At 43.0% G+C, this 24,300-nt stretch overlaps 1 protein-coding gene across 4 annotated transcripts in view; it reads left to right on the forward strand.

Moving 5' to 3' along the window:
- Positions 1 to 1,255: 1,255 nt before the first annotated feature.
- GSN (gelsolin) overlaps positions 1,256 to 24,300 on the forward strand; it is a 123,752-nt gene continuing 100,707 nt past the window's right edge. For all 4 annotated transcript variants that reach the window (XM_030817732.1, XM_030817734.1, XM_030817733.1 and 1 more), the window contains exons 1-4: positions 1,256 to 1,296; positions 2,684 to 2,785; positions 3,623 to 3,716; positions 16,537 to 16,663. The gene's annotated coding sequence lies outside the window, so the exon portion shown is untranslated. The remainder of the gene's footprint in view (positions 1,297 to 2,683; positions 2,786 to 3,622; positions 3,717 to 16,536; positions 16,664 to 24,300) is intronic.

A 24,300-nucleotide genomic window follows, 5' to 3' on the forward strand; every position in this document is an offset into this window, starting at 1 on the left:
GTAAAAAGCATGCTTGAAATTTTCCCAGGAAAGCACCCCACTGGAGACTCATTTATTGTCATTGAAGCATTCCTTTGGCTGACAACCAGAAGTGGGTGTTTTCGATTTAAGAGGCCACGTTACATGAAAAAAAAATAGCATCTTTGAACTTTGTTTGTTTGTTTGTTTTGAGACTGAGTCTGTCTGTGTCACCCAGGCTGGAGTGCAGTGATCTTGGCTCACTGCAACCTCCACCTCCCAGACTCAGGCCACCCTCCCACCTCAGCCTGGGACCACAGGCATGTGCCACCATGCTTGGTAAACATCTTTCAACTTTAGATTCACACTCAGTGGGGCGTAATGACCACACCGTGAGATTCACAGGGAAACTGAGACCTACTGAGAAAACAGATTTAACTCTTTCATTGCATGCTCACTCCAAGGCATGCACTTATTCAGAAAAAGGGAAGGGAGATTGATATCTAAATTATTTCTTTATTGCTTTTTCTGACTTTGTACATTTAGTTGAAATAATGCGAGTTAAAAGCATGTGTGATGTAACACAACTGAATTAAAGTGATGATGAAGGTGCTGTTGAGAACTGAGATCTTACTCTACTTGCAAGCTAACAAGCCAGCCTGCCAGTTTCATGGATACAGGCAGAAGATGTGAGACTTCTGAGTCAAAGACAGAGGGCTGTATTATTCACAGCACAGCAAGCAGCATGAGCATCAGCATATGTGCATCAGTTCTCTTTGTGCCAAAGACCCATGGGCAGTGATATGAAGGGGTACCAGCACACACAGTGAATTGTATTACAGAAGAACCCTGAGCTTAGGGAAATCACATCTTTTATAATGGGAAGTAATTATATCTATTTTTGCTGTAGAGGGAAACACTGTCTCTATCCTCCAAGCCTGCCCTACAAACATCCTTGAAAACACAGTCTAGGACAAAGGGCAGTCAGTGCCTATGCTCACAAAATGTACAGAAACATGAGACCCATGGAAGGTCATCTCCCAACAGGGGCAGGATTTTTTGTGTTGTAGAATACAGTACTGTATTTGGTAGAGGGAGTTAATGAGTAAATGGTATGCTGTGGAGGAAAGTATATGGTTTTGAGAGTCAAACTGACTTCAGTTTCATTTCCTGTGACCTTAGACAAATCACTTAACTTCTCTCTTTTATTTTTTTCTTCCCGTCTCACTTTGTCACGCAGGCTAGAGTGCAATGGCACGATATCAGCTCACTGCAGCCTCCACCTCCTGGGCTCAAGCAATCCTCCCACCTCGGCCCCCCAAGTAGCTGAGACTACAGGTACATACCACCATATCTAGCTAATATGTGTGTGTGTCTGTGTGTGTGTGTATGCGTATTTTTTGTAGGGACAGATTTTCTTGATGTTGCCCAGATTGGTCTTGAACTCTTGAGCTCAAGGGATCCACCCACCTTGGCCTCGCAAAGTGCTGGGATTACAGGCATAAGCCACTGCGCCTGGCCCAAATCACTTAACTTCTCTGAGCCTCAACTATAAAATGAGATAATAGATTTTCTCCTCGCCCATACACACACGGAATTGTTGTTTAGATTAACTGGGAAAGTGTAACTGAAAGTATGTGGTACAATATCTAGAATATTCCACACATTCAGCAAATGCCTGGTCCTTCTCTCCTACCTTTATTCACTGATTCCCTCATCTATGTGAATCAGGCACACACTTAGGTTCCTGCCAGAGCCCTGAACCCCTTCCCCAGTTGGAAAGCACTTCTTGAGTACCTGCTTAGAATACATGGGTTCAGATGCTGCAAACAAGAGACTAAAAAATGACAGTGGCTTTCACAAGATAGAAATGTATTCTTCCCTCACATGGAAGTGTGGGTAAGTAGTACAGAGGTGATATAGCAGCTTGAAGGCAGCAAGACGTAAGTTCCTCCTTGGTTATGGCGCTGCCACCCCCAAATCATGCTTCTATATCATGGCTCAAAATACTTACTCCAGCTAACACCAGGAGAGGGGAGAAAAAGAAGTAGATAGCATGTGCCTTCCTGTTAAGTGTATGACCCAGAATTTGTACCTATTGCTTCTGCTGACATCCCATTGGTGGGTCACATGGTCACACCTAGCTGCAAGGGATGCACAGAAATTTAGTCTTTGTTCTGGGGAGGATTATTACTAATGAGGGAAGTAAAGAATGGATACTGAGCAACAACCAGCTATTTTTGCCATACCATCCTTCATTGCCTAAAAGGGGGGCAGGTGTTAGAGCACCTTGAAGGTCCAGGGAGGCTGACGTTGAACCCTGAGGCCACCAAGGTGAGGACAGGGACCATCAGTGGACCATGAAATCTCTCCCACCAGTGCAGTTCCCTTAGGATGCCCATTTGGGGCTCTATGCAGGACTCTGAATAAATAGCATTCCTTTGCCTTGTCTGACTTCTGAACAAGTTGAGAAATCAACAAAAAGATGCAGAGGAAGGCCAGAATATTTTCTTTATTAGTGATATTGCCAGGTTGGAGAAGAAACTTTTAGGGTTGGTAGCTGAAGGGTGCCACTAATAGTGAACCCCAGAAGTGGGCTGCAAAGACTAGGGCAGGCCTCCTGCTGAAGGGAGCAGGGCTGAGGAGCAGCTCCCTCCCTATCAGAAGAAGTGCTGAGTTGGGCATGTCCAGGTATTCTCAAATGTACAATCCTTCATCTTTCCAGGAATGGATAAAGCATGGAGAGGAACCAGGAATGTGCTCAGAAAAAAATCCTTCCTCACTGAAACCAGGACTAGGGAAAGGAGATTCCCCTCTACCGTCTATGGTGAGCAAAGAGTGGGGCTTAGAATTAGCAGTAGGGGGTGGGGAGGGGGGAAGAAATACCAATGGAAGCAAGCATAATAGTGCCTACAAATACATGAGGGACCCAAAACTGACAAGTCAGAAATCATCCAACAGTGTAATTGGATTTCAGTCCCAGCCTTGCTTCTTAGTAGCTGTGTGGCTTTGGAAAGTTCCTTAAGGTCTCTAATTCTTCATTTCCTTGTCTTAAAAATCAGGAAATAGCAGCATTTAATACCTATGTGAATTATTAAGAGAAAATGAGGCAGAGCATGAGAAGCTCTTAGCATAGTGCCTGGTAGGGAATAAACACTCAGGAAACAGAAGCTGCTAGAATTATTTCTAAGAGCCAATACATAGCTCCTGAAAGCAGTTTCCCCAAGTAAGTTAGGAAAGAAGAAAACCTTTATCTGCCATCATGGAATTCAACAGAGGTCAGAAAGTTTTCTTTAGAGTAATACAAATAATTGCGGAGAAAAGATGAAGAATGAGAAACAGGCCTCTCTACATAGCATCTGGAAGAATTTGGGCTAGGCCTTCACTTTCTCATATTCTCTGTGTCATGAACACACACACACATGCATACACGCACCATAGACCAGTCAAGATTCATCTAGAGTTGATATAATAAATCCCTACTCTCAGGAGAGGATATTGCCTTTATAGGTATATTAGTTAGGAGAGGCTAGGTTTTACTGTGTAAGAAATGACTCCAAAATCTCAGTGGATTTAAACCTTATCACAAAGGTGTGCTTCTTGCTCACTCTCTATGTCCATAATGTGTCAACTACTTCCCTGTTCCACACCATCTTCACTTTAGGACTCAGGCTGACGGAGCATGCTGCCTCTCTGTGTCTCTCCCTTTCTCTCTCTGGAACGTTGTCAGATGTCACGGCGGAGAGAAAAGAGACCTGGTGAGTGATGTGCTATCTTCAAGCTTCTGCTCCAAAGTAGCATATGTCACTTAGGCTCACATTTTCTTAGCCAGAGCAAGTCTTATAGCCTCATATTGATAGAGTTGGGGTGCATAATTCTCCTTTGGGGAGGTGAATATAGCTGAATGTAACCCAATCTACCACAGTGGACTCCCCAAGAGACAGAGAGACAGCCACTGAGATCTGCTAATATCTGGCTGATCTGGGGCCTTCTCTTTGCCTCAGTTTTATCCTCTGTGGAATGGAGATACCAGCACCCGTCCTGTGAACCTTACAGAGAAGGGCTAGGAACGCACATGGGATCACCGACATGCATGTGGTTTGGAAACTAAAGTACCACACTTGCGTGAGAGGGTTTCAATACCAGTATGAGTGCATTGGAAGGGATAAGAAGACATTATAAAGTATTTCACCCCCTCTCTGCCCACAAGAATGACTTGCCGAGCTTTTTAGCCCATAACCAGGCACTGTGTAAACCACTTTACTTCATTCAGTCTTTGCAATTATACCACAAAGTAAGTAATGTTATTAACTCCACTCACAAATGTGGAAACAACTGAGTGTCCATTAAGGAATGAATGGATGACAAAATGTGATACATGCCACATTTGGGGATATTGTTGATAATAATGGGATGTTATTCAGCCTGAAAAAGGAAGGAAATTCTGACACATGCGACAACAAGGATGAACCATTATGCTAAATGAATTTAGCCAATCACAAAGAGACAAATAGTATAGGATTCCACTTATATGAAGTACGTGGAATAGTCAAATACAGAGACACAGAAAATTGGAAGGTGGTTCCCCTGGTGGATAGAGGAATGGGGAGGCATTATTTAATGAGTACAGTTTCAGTTTGGGATGATGAAAAAGTTCTGAAGATGGATAGTGGTGGCGGTTATACAACAATGTGAATGTACTTAATGCTATTAAATAGTACACGTAAAAGTGGCTAAAATGGTAAATTTTATATTATCTATATTTTACCACATAAAAAAGTATATGACAGCAAAAACAAACAAAACCGAAAAAACTCACAAGTCTTAAAATGCCTTGAAACTTTGAGCAATTTGGCTCACACAGCAGATCCTTTAGCCACTATGTAAGTAGGTGATGGCATTTTAGTAGCCTGATATTGCTTATAAATATTTCCAGGTGTAAAAGTTGCTATTAATAATTAATTGGGTATCTGGCTGGGATATGGGTAAGGTGGATAAAGCACTGAACTGGGAATGAAAGCTTGAGGTTAGGACTTAGCTGAAACCAGCTGTGTGACCTTGGCTGGGTAGCTTCCCCTCTCTGGGCCTCAATTTTCCTATCTGGAATGTAGACAGGTTAGTTGATCTTTTCAGTTCAATTTTGTTTTTTAGACCAAAGGACCACAGTCTTGCAGGGCAGTTCAAGTAGATGCGGCTCTATCCCCTCTTCCGTTCTCTCCCAATAACCACCTCCCCACCAAAAGAAAAAACCCATAGCAAAAAAATATATTTTTTGAAGGGATTTATGAATTGGACTTCTGTTTAAAAACTTTAAAAACAGCTGGGTAAGGGAATCTCTGAGGGCTCTGATATTCTGTATTTGCTTGCTGGTGAAGCTGTGAGATTAAGGAGAGGCCGCTGGGTTAACCATGCATTCATTCATCAATGACTAACGATTGGGCTCAAACCTGGGCTCCTGTCTCCTCCTGTCCACTGAAGCCCTTCAGTGACCACCTTGCTGTTTTTCTGTAGAGGCCCTTATATTGGCTGATGGAGAAGAGACTATGGATACCTTTTAACTGAGCCCTCATAATGCAGATAAAAAAACATAACAAAACAGATATCCCAGCAGCTACACAAGCAAGCATTTTCAGAGCTGAGACTAGAAATCAGATCTCAAATCCATATCAGTTGTTTCTCCAAGATTTAAATTCCAGCTCTGCAGTTTATTAGCTCTGAGACTTGGGCAAGGATCTTAATCTCTCTGGGCCTCAGTTTCCTCATCGTGAAATAGGTATGGTGGTCCCTAGTTTATTGAATTGTCGTGAAGGTTATCAATGTGTGTAAAATCCCCCTCCACCATAGCCCTCTGTCATTTCCCACCCTCTTCTCTCCCTGCCAGGGAGTCAGCGCCCTCCTGGAGGAGGCTTACAATACAGCCTTCAAGGTTGATTCCGGGCATTGCTTCAGTACAGATTAGAAGTTATTTTAGAATCCTCAGAGCATGGTATCTGTGACAAATGAAGCTAGACATAATTTTAAAGCATTTTTTATGTTTAAAAGTCTTTTGGTCTCACTCCTTGGTCTTTTTTTTTTTTCTTTTTTTTTCTGAGGCTCTGTTGCCCAGGGTGGAGTGCAGTGGTGTGATCTCTACTCACTGTAACCACTTACTCCTGGATTCAAGCAATTGTACTGCCTCAGACTCCTGAGTAGCTGGGACTACAGGTGCGCACCACCACACCTGGCTAATTTTTGTATTTTTTTTTAGTAGAGTAGGGGTTTCGCCATGTTGGCCAGGCTGGTCTCGAACTTCTGTCCTCAAGTGATCCACCCGCCTCGGCCTCCCAAAGTGCTGGGATCACAGGCGTGAGCCACTGCACCTGGCTCTTGCTCTTGACAAAGATTTTTTTCCCGTCCAGAGATTGGAGAGAAAGCTAAGGAGAAAAGGCAGCGTGAAGGAAGGAGAATTTCTTCCTGCCCATATATTTATTTTGAATTTTACGGGTTTAATGTCTGCCCTCCCTCACCCTGAGCTGAGTGGGAAAGGTACCATTTCTGGTGGGTTCACTGCTTGATACGTGGCCTAAGTATCTACAAGTTATAAAATCAAAAACAAAATATAATTAGTCTCATCAATAAATGAACCCAGGGCAGCTGGGCTTCACGGAGAAGTGAAAATGGCTTCAAGCAGTCTACATTTTAGGACAATAGCTGGGGTCACTGACTTCCAAAAACTATTGGGAAAACCACTTCCTGCTTCCTGTATCCCTTCGTCTATTCTGGTATCAAAACGAGAAATCCAGAGCCGATTCAGGCGTGCTCCACCAGAGGGCGCAGCAGGCCCATGCCAGGCCCTCTCGACTGCCAGAACTCCCAGCCTGTGGCTACTGCTCCCATTTGTGTTGGTCACGCACACCCGGTTTGGCAGCATTGTTTCCTCAGTCTCTTTGTTAGTTCCTCTGTTTTCCCAACCCAGAAGAAAGTGAAGAAGTTTGCAGTCAGGTGGGCTTGGATTAAAATCCTGACTCTGCCATCAGCTGAGATCTTGGCAAATTAGCATTCTGAGCTATTGTATTAATATTAGTTGGTGACTTCTTCCCAAGGCTGGGGAATCACAAAAATTATAGACTCTTGGCACAAGAAGGGGCCTTTGAGATCAGCCCTTAGAGCCCCCACATGTCGTGGATGGGGACACTGAGGCTCAGGCTAGACCACAGCCCCAGTCTCTCAGCCCTGGGCTGGTGTTCTCTCAGCTACACCCAGCTACCTTCTTTCCAAAATCCATAAAACGATAAAGAGCATTCATTAATGAATGAATGAATGAATGAAAGGATTAAAAGCCCTTTCAACCGACGAGCTCATACCTTCTTTTAGAGCAAGGACTTTAGATCCAGACAAAAGCACAGACTGCTGTATCCCTCATCCAGCTTCAGCAATTACTTGACCTGTTCAGTCTCAGTTTCCTTATCTGAATGGTGCAGGGCATACTATGGGGATCATAAAAGCACCTACCTCACAGGGTTTCATGAAGATTCAACGAGTGCATGCCTAAAATGCCAACTCAGGCACCTAGAAGGCATTGAGAAAATGCTAGTTCTTTTTTTCTCCCTTCTCTCCTCCTCCTCCTTTCCTTCCTTCCTTCCTTCCTTCCTTCCTTCCTTCCTTCCTTCCTTCCTTCCTTCCTTCCACCCCTTCTTCTTTCTTCCTTCCTTCTCCTTCCTTCCCTCTCTTTCCCTCTTTCTTTCCTCCTCCTCCTCCTTCTTCCTCTTCTTCTTCTTCTTCCACAAGCCAGAAACCAAAGGGTAGATGTTAGTCCTACATTTTAAAATCTAGGTTCCATAATCTTTCTGAGTCTCAGTGTTCTTGTCTATAAAGTGGAGAATTTTCAAAGCATTGTGGGAGGATTACATGGCACAACATATATAATAAAACCCACAAAACAGGGCCTGGTTCATGGTAGTGTACAAAATATATTAATAATAAATACTAGTTTATCCTCTTTCATGAAGTAAGGAATGACTATTTCTAAGAACAAAGAGGGATAAGCCTGCATTCCTACCAATTCCAAAGACTTAGCAGATAGCATTCCCAGGAACACATCATTTCTCCTGAGTTGTCCTATGTCATATTCCTACGGAGTTCTTGTCCAAGGTCTCACAAGCTAACCCAGTTTGAGACCCCAGGAGCTACTGCATTAGTTAAGTCCTTATCTTTTCTCTTCTGGACCTCTGTTGTAGCATCTATGCCTTAGATGGATGAGCGATGCCATCTGGCTGGAGGTGTACCTCCTGGGAGTACCTTACTGGGCTGCAGCCACTTGTTAGGACGGAATATAGGCTCCTTGTTGTATGAGCTTCCTGGGCTGCTATAATAAAAGTACCATGAACTGGGTGGCTTGCAATAACAAAAATGTATTCTCTCACAGTTCTGGAGGCTGGAAGTCCAAAATCAAGGTGTCAGCAGAGCTATGCTCCCTCTGAGACTGAGTAAATCCTTCCTTGCCCTTGCCCAACTTCTGGTGGTAGCCGGCAATCCTTGTTGTTCTTGGATTCTGGCTGCATCACTCCAGGCTCTACTTGTCATTGTCACATGGCTATCTTCTCCCTGTGTTTGTATCTCTTCTCCTCTTAAGGGCACCAGTCATATTGAATTAAGGACCACCCCCCCACTCATATATGACCCATCTTAATTTCCATCTAAATTGCATTTGCAAAGACGTCATTTCCAAAAAAGATCAGATTCAAAGGTACCAGGGGTTGGAACTTCAATATCTTTTTTTTTTTCTTTTTGTGGGGGAACACAATTCAACCCATAACATTGGTTAAATGATCTCTAAAACACCTGAAAATTGGCCGGGTTGGTGGCTCACACTTATAATCCCAGCACTTTGGGAGGCTGAGGTGGGTGGATCACCTGAGGTCAGGAGTTCGAGACCAGCCTGGCCAACATGGTGAAACCCCATCTCTACTAAAAATACTAAAATTAGCCAGGTGTGGTGGCAAGTGCCTATAATCCCAGCTACTTGAGAGGCTGAGGCAGAAGACTTGCTTGAACTCAGGAGGCGGAGGTTGCAGTGAGCCAAGATCACGCCACTGCACTGCAGCCTGGGTGACAGAGTAAGACTCTATTTCAAAAAAAAAAAAAAACCTGAAGATTTTAAGAGCTCTCCAATTTACTAATATTTATCAGGTACATGTACATGTAAATCAGCCAATAGAATTAACATGGTTATGTTAATTTATTGGAAAATTAATTATAATGTTTATGATTAGAAATTATATTACAAGCCATATATTTCAAGTATCATGTAAATTATAATTATACCTATAATTGTTTGTAATTTATTAACTGTTAGAATAGTTAATTAATTTTGAAAAAATAGCTGGGTAAGTGAAACAAAACATTTCTGTGGACTGAAAGGCTCTTAGGCCATCACTTTTCTTATTTATTTATTTATTTTTTTTTTTTTCAGCTCACTGTAGCCTCTGCCTCCCCGGTTCTAACGATTCTCCTGTTTCAGCCTCCCAAGTAGCTGGGCTTGCCAGCAGGCCTGGCTAATTTTTGTATTTTTAGTACAGACGGGTTTTTGCCATGTTAGCCAGACTGGTCTCAAACTCCTGACCTCAGGTGATCTACCCGCCTCAGCCTCCCAAAGTTCTGACATTATAGACGTCAGCCACTGCACCCGGCCCATCGCTTTTCAACTCCTGCCTCATGGACCGTCAGAGTGATCATTCGACAAAGCAAATCCAACTATGTCACTCCCATGCTTAGTAACCCTCCATGATGGCCAACAGCTGTCAGAAACAGCTGACAAATGAAACTGCCAGCAAACACTTCCAGCTACATCTCCACCACTTCCTGAAGCCTGTACTCGGGGAAAACATTGCTGCTTTAATCTGACACAGGACAAACATTCACTGGCCAAGACTTTGCTTGTTCTATTTCCCCCAGAAACAGTCCCTTACTCTCCCACCTGCCTGCTTTTCTCTGTTTCTTATCCTTCATGGCCCAGCTCAAAAGCCACTTCCTCTGTGATACCTGCCAGGCCTTGTAATATCCTCCTATCCCCAGGTTCCATAGTACCTTGCTTCTGTATTTTGCAGGACTTCCCCGTTTTCTTGGTATTATAGTGAGATTATTCTATTACCCACTTCTCCCACTAGGCCAGGAGTTCCTGGAAGACAGGAATTTTACCTTGGTCATTGTATTAGTTTGCTAGGACTGCCGTAACAAATAGTATAGGCTCAGTGGCTTAAACAACAGAAAATTATTTTATTCTGGAGGCTAGAAGTCCAAGATCAAGATGTCCAAGCGTTGCATTCTTCTGAGGGTTGGTTTCTTCCTTGGTTTGTGGATGGCTGTCTTCTTCCTGTGTCTTCACATGGTCTTCCCTCTGTTTGTGTCTGCATCCTAATTTCCTCTCCTTTTTTTAGTTCTGGGTTTTGTCTCCCACTTTATTTAGATTTTTTAAGTATTTTTCTAACTTAAGGAGATTTCTTTTTTAAAATTCAACTTTGGCTGGGCATGGTGGCTCACGCCTATAGTCCCAGCACTTTGGGAGGCTGAGGCGGGTGGATCACGAGGTCAGGAGTTCGAGACCAGCCTGGCCAACATGGTGAAACCCTGTCTCTACTAAAAATACAAAAAAAAAAAAAATTAGCTGGGTGTGGTGGTGGGCACCTGTAATCCCAGCTACTCAGGAGGCTGAGGCAGGAGAATCATTTGAACCCGGGAGGCGGAGATTGCAGTGAGCCAAGATCGCGCCATTGCACTCCAGCCTGGGCAACAGGGCAAGACTCCATCTCAAAAAAAAAAAAATTTTAACTTTTATTTTAAGTTCAGGAGTACCTGTGCAGGTTTGTTACAGAGGTAAACTTCTGTCCTGGGGGTTTGTTGTACAGATTATTTTGTCACCCAGGTATTAAACCTAGTACCCATTAGTTCTTTTTCCTGAGCCACTCCCTCCTCCCAACCTACACCCTCCAATAGGCCCCTAATCTCCTCTTCTTATAAAGATACCATTCATATTGGATTAGGGCCCACGCTAGTGACCTCATTTTAATTTAATTACCTCATTAAAGACCCTGTCTCTAAATACAGTCACATCCTGAGGTACTGGGGGTTAGGACTTCAATTCAATTGGGATGTGGCTGAGTGGCACAATTTAGCCCACAAAAGCCATTTCTTTAAATTTTTAAAATTTAATTAAATTTTTAAGTATTTCAAATAATATAGAAATGTATTATTATTATAACCTCAAACAAAACAAGCCTTCATTTCCCTGCTCTTCTCTACCCAACTGTTAATACTGCTACCAGGTCTGTTTCAAGCTTTTGCGCATATAAGGGTACATTCATAAAGATGTAACTTTGGTGTGTGTTTTCTCTTTTACATAAGTACGATCAAATTGTCCATATTGTTTTGCATATCCTGATCTTATTCATTCTTTTTATGTATGTGTCTAGTCTACCTCATGCCCTGAATCACAGTTTAGCTATGACTAAGCATGTTCAGAACATTTATTGAGCTCTTAAGAAGAGTGGTCATGGAGTATAGGTCTGCTATGAATTGTCTGGCAGTTGTTTAATATTGTATTATATTTTAGGTCTGTTAACCTGAAATAAACAGCAGAGAGACCAGTTCTCCAAAACAAAGAGTTTATTTGGGAATAACAGGGAATTGCGATTTTGGGTGCGATTTTGGTGGACCATAGGTGCACCAAAGGGGATGGGGCAAGAGGAAGCTTTTAAGAGAAAGGAGGAGAGGCCAGGCTTGGTGGCTCACACCTGTAATCCCGGTGCTTTGGGAGGCTGAGGCAGGTGGATCATCAGAGGTCAGGGGTTCGAGACCAGCCTGGCCAATATGGCAAAACCCTGTAACTACTAAAAATACAAAAATGAGCCGGGCATCGTGGCATGCACCTATAATTGCAGCTACTCAGGAGGCTGAGGCACGAGAATCACTTGAACTCGGGAGACAGAGGTTGCAGTGAGCTGATATCGCACCACTGCACTCCAGTCTAGGTAACAGAGTGAGTCTCTGTCTCAAAAAAAATAAAGAAAGGAGGAAACGTACATGTAAGCTAATTTGAAAAAAAGACCATTGGTTACAGGAGCTTGTTGCAGGAGTTGGCATTAGCTTATTGGTGGAGACAGCTGCTGTTGGGCAAATGTCCCTGTGCAAGCCAGGTGGCTTATGTGGAATTCCTTGGATAGTTTCTGTTATAGGCATATAGTTTCTTCATGGCCTCCCAGCTCCATTTTGTGAGAGTTTAGCCTAAGTGACTCCATTTTGGTACTGGCAACTTTCACAAGTTTCATTTTTCTTGTATGTAAAATGGAGGACAATAATATTCATCTCCCAGGGTCCTCAAATGATCTGGTATTTGGAGGTTACCCTACCAGTTTTGTCTAAGCATCCATCCTGCATGACACCCGAAGTCCAATATCTTTATTCAGTTTCATTTCCTTGATGTTTCTCAGAGTCCTGGGGATGCTTCTTTGATGCACAGATCCACCTGGTGGGGGCCACTCCTCTAGCCAGGCAGTTCTGCTGGGGGCTTTGTGTTGCTGCTGCTGCGCTTGCTGCTTCTCTTCTCTTCTCCTCTCTTCTCCTCTTCTCTTCTCTTCTCTTCTCTTCTCTTCTCTTCTCTTCTCCTCTCTCTGGTGTGTTCCCCAAAACACACCAAATACCAGAAGGTTCAAGTTAGGGGATTTTTTTTTTTTTTTTAATAGAGACGAGTTTCACCGTGTTGCCCAGGCTGGTCTTGAACTCCTAGGCTCAAGTGATCCTCCTGCCTTGGCTTCCCAAGGTGTGGGATTACAGTGGGGAGCCACAGCACTCCACCAAGTTAAGGGATTTTACCAAAGCCTTCCTGATACCATTGAGACAGGAATGATATAGGGTTGACACAGGAGAACAGCAAATTCTAGGCATCAGTTTTATATGACTAGTAAAAGGGAACTGTTAAAATAGCTGCAGAAGCTAGGGGCTGCGAAGACCCTGAAAAACCAGGGTGTGGGTCAAGCTGGCTAAGACCAACTAGACCCAACATGGCGCTGGATTTGACTTAGATCTCACCTAGGACCTCATTATATGCTCATTAACATACTCAATCACACACCCACCAGTGCCAGGACAGATCCTAGAACACCCATATTTGATGTAAAAATGAGTGGCACCAGAATTCTGAGAAATCTTCACATTTTGCCAGGAATCTTCATGAATATTCCACCTCTTGGTTAAAGAAACCCATGTAGATGGAAACTGCAAACCCGGTTGCATGACTCTCTCTCTCTTAAGTATACCCACACTCCCCTTTCTTTTTTTTTTTTTTTTTTTGAGACGAAGTTTTGCTTTTGTTGCCCAGGCCGGAGTGCAATGGCACGATCTCGGCTCACCGCAACCTCTGCCTCCCAGGTTCAAGTGATTCTCCTGCCTCAGCTTCCCGAGTAGCTGGGATTACAGGCATGTGCCACCGCGCCTGGCTAATTTTTAGTATTTTTAGTAGAGATGGGGTTTCTCCATGTTGGTCAGGCTGGTCTCGAACTCCCAACCTCGGAGTGATCCACCTACCTCGGCCTCCCAAAGTGCTGGGATTACAGGCGTGAGGCACCGCACCCGGCCCACACTGCCTTTTCTTGAGTGTGTGCTTTTTGTCTTGCAATAACTCTCCAAACTTTTACTATTTTCTGATTTGTCACTGAATTCCTTCCTGCAATGGCGTCAAAAGCCTGGACACCGGCCGGGGCCGAGGTCCTACAGGTATTTGGGGACCTCCCCTAGCCCACTGGTATCTACATCATTAGTAGTCTTACCATTCTCACCTCTGAGAGAACACAGTAGGTGAACACAGTAGGTGAAGCATTTGGGGACATCTTCTAGCCCACTGGTATCAGCATCATTAGTATTCTTACTATTCTCACCTCTCAGAGATCACAGTAGGTGAAGCACTTCTCATACTTTCTGTCACTGCATACCCCAGAAGCCAAAGGGGTAGGTTCTGTTAACACATCCATTTTGTGGGTGAAGAATCAGAGGCTCAGACAGGTTGAGGAACTTTCCCAATGTCACTCAGCCAATGGGTGGGAGAGCAAGGTCCCGTCCAAAGCATTTTCCAAGGTTTGGCTAGAATCAGTGGTGGAACCACAGCTAATTTCAGCTGTTTCACACAAAGACATTAGGTAACTAAACCACCTAGTGAAATAGTTTTCCCTTCCTTTTGATTAAATCAAGGAAAGTTTCCGGTTGTTTCTAATATGCCAGTAAAAGTTCTCTAATGCAATTCCAATCCCCCTTTCTAACAAAGACAGAACAGGCAACCGTATCTAGCCAGAACTTAATCACGTTGTTTTGTTTTCCTTGTATGAATTTTTATGGAAATGAAGTTGATTTTCTATTGATGTAGCAATAGAAATATTCTTTAAAAATATCAGTTGTTAAAAGTGAATAGATGCACAGAAAAATATTAAGTAAACAATAGTGTGATTCGTTTGTTGAAATGTCAAAAATTGTGAGATCTGGGGCCTCAGGCTTGGGAACAGTGTACGTAATAAAGAGGAACTTAAGCCTGGATGGCAGACTCCATCTCCTGCCCTCTTCAGCACCGAGGTGCCGCCTCTCTCCCTCATTCTGGCAGAGACCCCAAAGAGGGGCGCCTCGGCCCAGTCCAAGAAAAGCCAGTTAACATCACAAACTCAACCTTTCCATGATGCCACTTTATTGTCCGAAACTTCTCCATTTCAAGGGGATTTCCATCTCTCTTTACATAACAAAAGTCCCCTGACCGTGTTCTTTCCAAAATAAAAAAAAGAGCAGCCAGTTTTTCCTTCAGACGCAATTAAATTGCAGACTGCTTTGCAAGGGCAGTTTATTGAAGGCCTGGTCTTCATTAGGTCTTAAGAGCAGCCCCAATTCCCAGCCCAGACCCCAGAAGGAGAGAGGTAAACTCCTCCCTGCTCTAAGTGAAGACTTTCTACAGCGTAGCTTTGATGGTACCCTCTCCTGTTCTAGCGTGCCATGTTTCTCCGGGACATGTTTCTCTCCTTAGCTTGGCATTCAAGGCCCTTCACAATCAGCCCAATACGGAGAGGTAAAAGAGCATTAGGCCAGAACTCTGGACATCAGGGTTCTAGTGCTAGAGTGACCCCAATTTGCTGTGTGCCCTCTGCCGGTTCCCTCCCCTCTTCAGGCCTGTTTTCCCATTCATAGAAAGAAGAGATGGGATTAGGTAGGTCTCTTCCAGGGCTGACTTTCTCTGGGCCACAGCGAGAGTCTGAGCTAGTTGACCAGCACATAGTCAAAGAGGCTGAGCTAGCCAGAGCTGAGGCCCAACTCTCAGGCTTGACCACCTCAACCTGGCCACTAAGACGACTTTGATGCCCTGCCACTTTCAATTGATTCTATGCCTAAATGCGTTATGTCAGAAAAAACAGGTCTGCTGGGAATTAAGCTGGCCTGCCCTGCTTCTTAAGGGGTCTCCTGAGATAAATAACCAAGCCCTACAGAGTGAGGAAGCTGCTCACATCTGACCCCTCAACACTCTCTCCTCCCATCCCAAAGGACTGGTTCCAGCAGGAAAGTCTCCTGTTCTGTCTTTTAAAGGGGAGAATAGGTGGGTTTTTTTTTTAAGTTGCTATAAAACAGATGCCCAATATACAAATGTTTGGATCATATGAAATGTATAAGGAAGAGAGTAACAGGCAACTGAAATATTTTCCACCCGCCTCTGCCACGATATCCTTTGTAAACATTTTTGTGTTCATTCTTTCAAGTTTTCTCTAAGAAATAGAAAGACAAACATCTTTTTAATGAAAATAGGATCATACTAGAAATAGTTATAATTTTTAAAAGGTAAAATCATGACTCTTAAAGAAATATAAAATGAGTGCTTGTCAAAGATTTTATTTTACTCGGTTATTAATGAAATAATATATTAAAGCCAGTTCAAAGGAGAATCTGATTAACAGACAACTATATATAGGCAATCAAGAATGCAGAAATAAATTTGATAGATGAAAAATTGGTTATTATTTTTAGGGCAATAAAATGCGATGTTTGGAATTGTCTCTGTACATTTATTTATTGTACATTTATGGGACAAAATTTGCATTTCTATGGGCAAGGATAATTTGCATTACAATTACCTCTAGGGGGCGTATCTGAGTCCCATGGCACCAAAGTATGTTAGCAGTGGTGAATCCAAGTGGATCTGCATCAACCTCAATTCCTGCCTCCTCAGGAGAAAGAATTTTTCTGAGGTGTTTAAGCCAGAGTAAGAGACTGAGGCAAATTTTAGAGCAGGAGTAAAAGTTTATTAAAAATTTTTAGAGCAGGTACAAAAGGAAGTAAAAAGGTACACTTGGAAGAGAGCCAAGTGGGTAACGTGAGAGAGTCCAGTGGGCAGTTTGACCTCGGTCTTGGGGTCTTACACAATTGCATGCTGCCAGGGTTGCGTTACTGTTCCCCTGACTCTTCCCTTGGGGTGGGCTGTCTGCATGCACAGTGGTCTGCCAGCACTTGAGAGGGGCGCATGTGCAGTGTGTTTACTGAAGTTGTGCACATGCTCACTTGAGGCATTTTTTTTTCCCTTACCAGTCCGGCGTTCCTACAGGAAGGACATATAGCAGTTAAACTCCGCCATTTTGCCTCTGAGTGCGCATGGTTGAGCCCACTTGCCCAATTCCTGGGATCTTATCAGGAAGCTGCTGATCACCGGTTTCAGGTGTGTTCTGTTGGGAAACTGCCTTTCCCTAGCACTGGCTTTGACCAATTCTCCTTTTAGAGAGATAGTGTAATAACCACCTGATGATCACCTAACATTCCGAGTGAGAGGGGTCCTTCTCCTGCCCTGCTCGTGTCTGACTACCTACCTACTGTAACATTACTATTATTTTTCTAGAACTCATAGAGTTGTGAAATAGCCTAGTCAGAGACAGGGAAAGACTCCTATAGAATCAGGTAACCCCCAAAGAATCTAGACAACACACAGCATGCCATTAAAAGGACACCTGATAAACGTTCACAATTGGTCACCGAAATATATATCATGGTTACAATAGCTAATATTTGGGGAATGCTTACTCAGGGAGTGTCAGGCACTGTTGTAAATACTTTATATAAGTATTATCTCACTTTTTGTAAGTATTATTTTACTTATAAAGTACTTTATAAGTATATTATTATTATTTTGAGACAGTCTCGCTCTGTTGCCTAGGCTGGAGTGCAGTGGCACAATCTCAGCTCACTGCAAACCCTGCCTTTTGGGTTCAAGCGATTCTCGTGCCTCAGTCTCCCAAGTAGCTGGGATTACAGGCGTGTGCCACCACGCCCGCTAAATTTTGTATTTTTAGTAGAGACAGAGTTTTGCCATGTTGCCGAGGCTGGTCTTAAACTCTTGGGCTCAAGTAATCCACCCACCTCGGCCTCCCAAAATGCTGGAATTACAAGCATGACCAACCATGCCCAGCCTGAGAGTTTTTTTGTTTTTGTTTTTTAAGAGAATTTCCCTACATCTTTGCCAATAATAAGTAATATCAATCTTTTCAGTATTTGCCAGTCTAATAGGTTAAAAAAAAAGGTATCTCGGTGTTATTTGAATATACATTTATTTATTTATTTATTTATTTTGAGACGGAGTCTCACTTTGTCGCCCAGGCCGGAGTGCAGTGGCGTGATCTTGGCTCACTGCAACCTCCGCCTCCTGGGTTCACGCCATTCTCCTGCCTCAGCCTCCCGAGTAGCTGGGACTACAGGTGCCTGCCACCACGCCCGGCTAATTTTTTTATTTTTATTTTTAGTAGAGACAGGGTTTCACTGTGTTAGCCAGGATGGTCTCGATCTCTTGACCTCGTGATCTGCCCGCCTCGGCCTCCCAAAGTGCTGGGATTACAGGCGTGAGCCACCGCGCCCAGCCTATACATTTATTTTTATCACAGGAATTCTTCAGAACTGTTTTGCAAAGACAATTATCAGTACCAGTGATTACTTTGTTTCTCTTCCTCTCTCTACCTAGTGGTAGAGCTATGAACTCAAAGTAAGGTACAAAAGGAGATCCATCTAAGGCCATCCTGCAGGTTAGGGGCAGAACTAGGATTCTCCCCAGGGTTTCTGGCTTCTTCCTGAAATAGAGCCTTTCCTGCTACCAGAGTTGCTTTTAGTCTGAATACCAGTGGGAATGACTGGGGACCCATCAGTAGTAAACTCATCCTTCAGTTGGTCAATCAGTGGAGATGTGATTAGCTAGGCTACCTGAAAAGAAAACAAAAAAAAAGAAACAAAAGAAAACTGAATTTGTATGTATCACTAATGGGCCAAACACTTAAAATAATAAATAAATAAATAAATAAATAAATTTATTGAGACAGAGTCTTGCTCTGTCACTTAAGCTGGAGTGCAGCGGCACAATCATGGCTCACTGCAGCCTTATTCTCCTGGGCTCAGGTGATCCTCCTGTCTCAGCCTCCAGAGTAGCTGGGACCACAGATGCATGCCATTACGCTGGATAATTTTTGAAATTACTTGTTGAGATGGGATCTCCCTATGTTGCCTAGGCTAGTCTCGAACTCCTGGGTTCAAGTGATCCTCCCACCTCGGCCTCCCAAAGTGCTGGGATTACAGGCATGAGCTATGTAATTTGAGCCATGCCCAGCCAAATATAAAATAAATAAATAGACTACAAGGAAAATGAGTTAGTTCTATAGTTTCTTCTATAATTTATAAAACAAATCATAAATGAAGGTTTTAACAAATTGGACTACAAAATGCTTTAAAATGTCTACATGACAAAACAAAAACAAATTTTTTTGTAAAAAGTAACTACAAATGGACTTGAAAGACAAAAGGAGAATTCACCCCAGATCCCAGTCTTTTAAACACAAAAGCACATATCCGAAATCATTTATGCATTCACCACTTGTCAGGCCAATTATAGGATTAGCAAAGATAATGCCTGTGAGCCCGGGCTGTTCAAAGGCATTTTTCATCAGCCTAGGCATGGCTGTTAGAGCTGTCATTATGATCTTTGTGATTTCCAGCTCTGCAGCCAAAATCCGTTTGGAAAAAGCATCGGACATGGATACAGGTGTGAAGGGGGAGGTGTCCATTAATCACTTTTCCTCCAAAGTGGAAAAGAAGTCAGGTTTTCAAACTAGCCACACCCATATTTGAAACCAGGCTCTGCAGCATTTGCCTTTCCTTTGATGAGATGTACACCATCTCGAACCCTTATCTCCTTGCTTGTAAAATGGGTCTATTGAGACCTTCATCTCCGAATGTTTTTGAGGAATGAATAAGATGATTAGTGTAGACTGCCCAGCACACAGCCTCACACTTATTTTTATTTATTTATTTATTTTTTTGGAGACGGAGTCTTACTCTGCTGCCCAGGCTGGAGTGTGGTGGCACAATCTCGGCTCACTGCAACCTCCAACTCCCAGGTTCAAGTGATTCTCCTGCCTCAGCCTCCTGAGTAGCTGGGAGTACCAGCACCCTCCACCATGCCTGGCTAATTTTTGTATTTTTAGTAGAAACGGGGTTTCACCATATTGGCCAGGCTGGTCTCGAACTCCTGACCTCAGGTGATCCACCTGCCTGGGCCTCCCAAAGTGCTGGGATTACAGGAGTGAGCCACTGCTCCTGGCGGAGGCTGGCACTTACTAGACAATCAAAAAATGTGTGCTCCCCTCCCATTGCCTTCTCTGGGAGCTCACCCAGACTCTTCAAGTCATTCCTCCATCAATATTGGTTGGGCAACTATGCATGCTGGGTACTGTGCAGGTGCTGCAGAGACCAGCATTAGCATGGGAGAGGCATTTTCTGCCTTCCTGGAGCTTACAGTCTCACTAGGACATCAGACACAGGACAGATAATTTTACAAAAACAAATTATTTAGAATTGAAGGAAAGCTATGAGGAAAAGCAACTCAGATTGTATCAGGAACCTCTTGACTGAGTCATAGGGGATGAGGTGGCAGGGCAGAAAGGTCCTCAGAGAAAGAGACCTGATGGATGGTGGAATTTGTGTTTGTTGGAGCCGTCCAGGCTGAGAGAAGACCTGGTAAGGTCTGAACAAGATGGCACAGGGTTACCTGGGGTGAAATAATAAGAAATATAAATATTGGTCTCTACCCCAGTCCCTGACACAGAACTCCTAAAATTCTTACAATTTCCTGAGACATAGGTGAGCTAGGAACATCTTTTATTCTAATATTTGGTCTTTGACCCCAGCTCCTGACACAGAGCCCCTAATTCCTTGGAATTTCCTAGGTGATAGGAGTATCTTTGTTTCAATAAGGCAACTCTTATTGGGCTCCTGGATGGGGGCTGGTCACCAGAAAGGCCAAGCCACTATTAGAAGCTTGGAGCTTTCAGGCCCCACCTCCATTCTCCAAAGAGAGAGAAGGGCTGAAATGCAGTTAAGAATCGATCATGCCTACGTGATGAAGGCTCTATAAATATCCCTGAAGTATGAGGTTCAGTGAACTTCTGGGTTGGCCAACACATCTGAGTGCCAGGAGGTGGTGCACCCCAACTCTCTGGGGACAGAAGCTCCTGCAATCAGCACCTCTCCAGACATTGTCCCATGTGTCTTTTCATCTGGCTGTTCATCTGTATCCATTATTTTAACTTTTATTAAGACACTGAAGCCTTGGCATGGTGGCTCACACTTGTAATCCTAGCACTTTGGGAGGCCAAGGTGGGCAGATCATCTGAGGTCAGGAGTTTGAGACCAGCCTGGCCAACATGGTGAAACCCTGGCTCTACTAAAAATACAAAAATTAGCCAGGCGTGGTGGTGCGTGCCTGTAATCCCAGCTACTAAGGAGGCTGAGACAGGAAGATTGCTTGAACCCAGGAGGCGGAGGTTGCAGTGAGCTGAAGTGGCGCCACTGCCCTCCAGCCTGGGCAACAGAGTGAGACTCCATCTCAAAAAAAAAAAAAAAAAAAAACACTGGTAAATGTGTTTCCCTGAGTTCTGTGAGCCTCACTAGCAAATTAATTGGACCCAAGTAGGTGGTAGTGGGAGCCTCGATTTATAGCTCATTGGTCAGAAGTGTAGATGATAACCTACTACTTGCAATGTGTATCTAAAGTGGGGAACAGTCTTGTGGGACTGAGCCCTTCACCTGTGGAATCCAACACAATCTTTAGGTAGATAGTGTTAGAATTGAATTCAGTAGGAGGACACCCAGCAGATGTCCCCTGGAAAATTGCTTGGTGTGAGGGGAAATACACCCCCACGTTGGTGTCAGTGTTGAGTTGAGTGGTACGTGAGAATAGATACACACTTCGGTTTTTTGGGGTTTTTTTCTACATTTAATACCTGGGGATACCAAGCAAAGGCCAGTGTGGCTGGAGCCTGCGCAGGGCAGTTGCTGCTCAGGCTCAGCATTCCCAGCTTAGGAATTCTGGCTCCAGCACCCCACATGGATTCATCCCAGCTTCAGCCTGGACATCCCGGGGCCAGGAATGCACTACTTCTGGGGTGACCTGGTCCATATGGGGGCTAGTTAGTGCACCCAGAATTTCAAGTGCAGCCTGCTGGCTGCTGCACCACTGCAACCAGGAAGTGGACACCCAGCTGCAAGTTCTTGATCTTAACGGTGATGCAGTCACTCACTCTCCTTTGCCGAGGCTCACTTTCCCATCTCTGATATTTATCCTGTGTTGTAATTACCTACTCAAATGTCTACCTCCATTATCTTAGGAAGCTAAGGAGAAGGAAGTATGCCTTCTTCCTCCTTCTGTCCCCAGCTGCTAGCACAGACCCTGCACACCCGAGGTGCTGCAGAGAGCACATTTGTCAAATGAATCATAAGCAATACTTTGCAAATATTTACTTATTTGATCTTAGATAACTGTTACCCCCCAGTTCTATGTTTTGTTGAGCATCTACTGTGTGCTAGACACATTACACATGGCACCTCATTGATTTATATATATATATTTATATATAAATATATATATTTTAATAATATTTTTAATATATTATTTTTAAAATATATAATTTTATAATTTATTTTTATTTTTAATATAAAATAAATATATTTTATATTATATTTATATATTTATATATATTTATATATAAATATAAAACATATATTATATATTATAATTTTATAATTTAAAATATTATATTATATAATTTTTAATTATAATATAATTTTAAAATATATATATTTTTAATAATATTTTTAATAATATATATATTTTTTTGAGATAGGGTCTTGCTTTGTTACCCAGACTGGAGTGCAGTGGTGTGATCTTGGCTCACTGCAACCTCTGCTTCCCAAGCTCAAGTGATTCTCCCACCTCAGCCTCCCAGGTAGCTGGGACTACAGGTGTGTGCCACCATACCCGGCTAATTTTTGTAGAGATGGGGTTTCACCATTTTGCCCAGGCTGTTCTCAAACTCCTGGACTCAAGCAATCTGCCTGCCTCAGTCTCCCAAAGTGCTGGGATTACAGGCGAGAGCCACTGTGCCTGGCCCTTAGCCCTTTATTTTAAAGAAATCCAGATAAACAGACAGGTTGAAAGAACAGTACAGTAAACACCCACACATCCTTCATCTAGATTCAGTAATTTTGCCACAGTTTTTAAATCTCTGTGTGCATGTATGTACACACAGACACACACACACACACACAAACATGCTTGCTTTCCTTCTGTCTCTCTTCCTGAACCATTTGAAAGTTGCTGATATTAAGACTCTTCGCTCCTAATATCTTTAGCAAATACCTCCTAAGAAGAAGGCCACTTTCTACATAATCATGATGCCATCGTCACAATCAATAAACATAAGACACAAAAGTAGTATCTAAGAACAGCCCATGTTTCCATTTTCCTGTTGTCCTGATATATCCTTTATAGCTTTTTAATTTTCATCCAGTAGTATAGAGAGCACATAATTGTCATAAGTCTCAAGTGTCCGTTAACCTGGAACGGTTCCTTCCCCCTACTTTTTCTTTGGTCTTTCATAATGAAATTAAAATTTTTACTATTATTATTATTTTGAGACAGCCTTGCGCTGTCGCCCAGGCTGGAGTGCAGTGGCGCAATCTCAGCTCACTGCAACCTCCGCCTCCTGGGTTCAAGTGATTCTCCTGCCTCAGCCTCCTGAGCAGCTGGGACTGCAGGTGTGTGCCACCACACCTGGCTAATTTTGTATTTTTAGTAGAGTTGGGGTTTTGCCATGTTGGCCAGGCTGGTCTCAAACTTCTGACCTCAGGTGATCCACCCGCCTCTGCCTCCCAAAGTGCTAGGATTACAGATGTGAGCCACCATGCCCGGCCTCATAATGAAATTTTGAGAAATCCAAGTCAGTTGTTTTATAAATGTTCCACAATTTAGGTTTGTCTAGTGTTTCCTCATTATTAGATTAAGTTACACATTTTTGGGCCAAAATGCTATTCAGGTGATTCTATGTCTTTCCAGTGTGTCACACATATTGTCAGCTTGTCTCATTACTGAGGATGCTAAGTTTGATCAGTTGGTTAAAGTGGTGGTTATCAGAAATCTTCATTGTAAAGTTACCCATTTATCTTTGTAATTAATAAGTAATTTCTGGGGAGACACTTTGAGACTATGTGGATCCAACAACTTCTCACCCAGTGTTTTAGCATTCACTGATAATTTTACCTGAATCAATTATTTCTATCATGGTTGCAAAATAGTGTTTTTCTAATTTCGTCTACACTTTTTCTTTTTGGTTAGAATATCACTATATACTCATGGGTTCTTTTTTTATACACTCATGGACTGTATAAATTCAGTGTGTAGAAATCCTTTTTGATTCAATGTGTAGAAATCCTTTGTGTAGAGGGATTTTTTTTTAATTCAATGTGTAGAAATCCTTTGTGATCATTTTTCATTTTGATGTTCAAATTGTCTCATATTTGACCAGTGTGACCTGCTTGTTTGAGCTGGCTGCTGTGTGCTTTCATGTGGCTCCAATAGCTTTGAACCTTCTTTGTTTTCTGCTACAAGATATTCCAGGCTCAAATTTTACCCTTATTTTATGGAGGAGGAAAAGGAGGCTCAGAGAGAGAAAACAGCTTGCTTTCTCACAGTTTGGGAGATCCTGCTCAAGCTCAGGATGATCAATTCCAAATTTTTAGGAAAGTAGCTAAACTGGCAGGTCAGACAATCCTGTAGTGCAGAAAGGACCTCATGAAGAGATGTAGCTAAATCGTTAGCTGTCTGCACACAGAGCTTGCCTAATAAGATGGAGATATCTGGATGGTAACGTTGAACTTAGACAATTAGTAACACATTTCAAAGATATTTTATTTATTGAGGAAGTTGTAATGTGGGGGATAAAAGCCTGGGTTTTGGAGTAAGGAAGAACCAAGGTTTCCTTTAAG

The sequence above is a fragment of the Nomascus leucogenys genome, chromosome 8, assembly GCF_006542625.1.
Source record: "Nomascus leucogenys isolate Asia chromosome 8, Asia_NLE_v1, whole genome shotgun sequence".
Lineage (NCBI taxonomy): Eukaryota > Metazoa > Chordata > Mammalia > Primates > Hylobatidae > Nomascus > Nomascus leucogenys.